Raw genomic sequence first — 2672 nt, 5'->3', positions numbered from 1 at the left:
AGAGTAAGAGGAATAAGTACATTCTTCCCGCAAGCTGCTTCTAGGTGGGGTGTTGTATCAGCAAAAGATAGCAAAAGAAATTAAACTATAACAGCTTCCTAATTTTGTATATTTTTGTGCTACCTAATGACTAATATTTCTTCATTTACTTTAATCTTTCCAAGGAAATTGATATATATCCAATAGGCAATAAATACAATAGAAAACTTACTTTACTGATAAGAGATTTAAAAGTGAATAATTTGCCTCTTTGCTGTGTGGGAATTCATAATTCAGCATTTGATATGACAGACAGACGTATGCACAGCTAGAGCTATAACTGGCCCCCAACTCCTGAGATCCACTTTTCTGTCCCTTGACTTTCACTGTGGTGCTGCCAAATGCCAAAATCCTTCCATAATTTACCCCTCTAAAATTTATTTCACCATAAATCAGGATGGACAAATGATAGCTTTTTTAAAATTTCCTCTTTCACATCACCCTAGAATGTAATTTTCAAACATTAATTGGGATGTCAATTACTTGGGATCTCGCTAAAGTGAGTATTGGCTCCCAAGCTTGCAGCAGTGCTGATTCTGCAGTGTCAGTGGCTCTCTAGGTAACACTTTTTCTACAACAACATGAGGAGGGATCAAAATTAGAGACAAATACAAGATGTTTAACAGTTCCATAATCTTTCAGGCTATTTCCAGACACAACGAAAGAAAGACCATATGTCCCATGTTTTCTTTAGAAGATTGTGGAAATTCTTATTCTTCCTCCTTGTATCTAAAGAGAGATGTCTTCCACCATCTAAACATAGAGGCTCTATGGAATATAAAGTCTCTTCCTCTTTTAGACCAGAAAAGTGACAGAACTAATTGATTGAAACAAGCTATGGGACTGAGAAGTAAGTGGATCTTCTTTGAGGATAAAACACTGTCCTGTCTCTAAAGTAACTACTTGTAGAGAAAATGGAACTTCTGAGAATATCATGTCTATTACTTAGAATGCAGACCCAGTTTTTCTAAGGTTTTTACTCTAATCTGATGAGCTTTTACAATGGGATTCATCAATGGTGGTTCCAGCAAGAAAGCATCTGCTATCAGAATCATAGCTAATGAGACTTATGCTTTGCAAAGCGGTGCATGGCAGCTAAAGTACTGATAGTTACATAGAAGATGAGCACACACAGATGTGGGAGACACAGGTATTGAGAGCTTCGAGCCACTCTCCATGGAGTGCAATACCCAACCCAGTCTTCAAGATGAGCACATAGGACACAGCAATGAATACACAGTCTGACATCATGCAGAGTGCAACAAACAGACCATAATAAAAATTGACCCTGTTGTCAGAGCAGGTCAGCTTCATGGCTTCCTGATGGAGACTCTAGGAATGTGATAACAGGTGCCTGTGACAGTATCTCGGTCTCCTTAAAGTCAATGGAAGGGGGAGCACCAGGAGAATGCTTTTAACAGTGAAGAACAGCCCAGTTTGCACAAGTGTGGCGCTTGTGAGGACGGAGCTGTATTTCAGTGGGTGCCAAAGCAATCAAAGAACACAATGAGCAGCACTGAAGATTCCGTATCTGTGAATCCATGGATGAAGAATTCCTGGGCAATGGACATGTCAGCAGAAATCCCCATGGAATTGAACAAGCATATTCTTAGCATCATGGGAATGGAGGAGAAAGACAGACCCAGGTCAGACAAGGTCAACCTGGAGAGGAAATAGTACATGGACTCATGCAGAGAAGGCTCCGTTCTGATGACACAGAGGATAGTGCAGTTTCCCAGGAAGGCTGGAAGAAACATGAGGTAAATAGGGATGGAAACCCAAATGTGTATGTGCTCAAGGCCTGGGATCCCGATCAGTAGGAATGAAGAGGCATCAACTGCTGAGGTTGGAAAGCATCCAAATACACATATTGTTCAGCTCATCCAGGACCTATGGTGACATCAATAATCGACATGAATTATCTCGGTTACAATGACAACTTGGGTTAAATTTAATATAGATCAGATTAGGAGATAAAAATAATATAACTTAGATTGTTCACCTGGTCCTGGTTTAACTTTGGTATATAGTACTTATCTGAAAAGGTGTCCATTTCTTTTACATTTTCCAATTTTGTGGCATACAGGCTGTTATAGTAAGATCTAATGATTCTCTGAATTTCCTCTGTGTCTGTGGTTATGACCCCTTTTTCATTTCTGATCTTATTAATTTGTGTGTTCTCTCTCTGCCGTTTGATTAGTTTGGCTAGGGGTTTGTCAATCTTGTTGATTTTCTCCAAGAACCAGCTTTTTGTTTCATTGATTCTTTGGATTGTTTTCTGTGTTTCTATTTTGTTGATTTCTGCCCTCAGTTAGATAATTTCCAGTCTTCTACTCCTCCTAGGTGAGTCGGCTTCTTTCTTTTCTAGAGCTTTCAGGTGTGCTGTTAAGTATCCAATGTGTGCATTCTCCGTTTTTATTAAGTAGGCACTTAGTGCTATGAATTTTCCTCTTAGCACTGCTTTCATAGTGTCCCATAAGTTTGAGTATGTTGTGTCTTTATTTTCATTAAATTCAAGGAAGACTTTCATTTCTTTATTTATTTCTTCCTTGACCCAGGTGTGGTTCAGTAGTTGATTGTTCAGTTTCCATGAGTTTGTGGGCTTTCTGGGGGTAGCATTTTTGTTGATTTCT

General features: G+C 39.1%; 1 pseudogene; it reads right to left on the bottom strand.

The window, feature by feature from the left end:
* Window positions 1-980: 980 nt before the first annotated feature.
* Window positions 981-1883, bottom strand: LOC119817794 (annotated as a pseudogene).
* Between the last annotated feature and the right edge of the window lie 789 nt (window positions 1884-2672).

Source organism: Arvicola amphibius, chromosome 1, assembly GCF_903992535.2.
Source record: "Arvicola amphibius chromosome 1, mArvAmp1.2, whole genome shotgun sequence".
NCBI classification, from domain to species: Eukaryota; Metazoa; Chordata; class Mammalia; order Rodentia; family Cricetidae; genus Arvicola; species Arvicola amphibius.
Note: the sequence above shows the minus strand (reverse complement) of the source record. Positions and strands in the feature narration are given on the sequence as shown.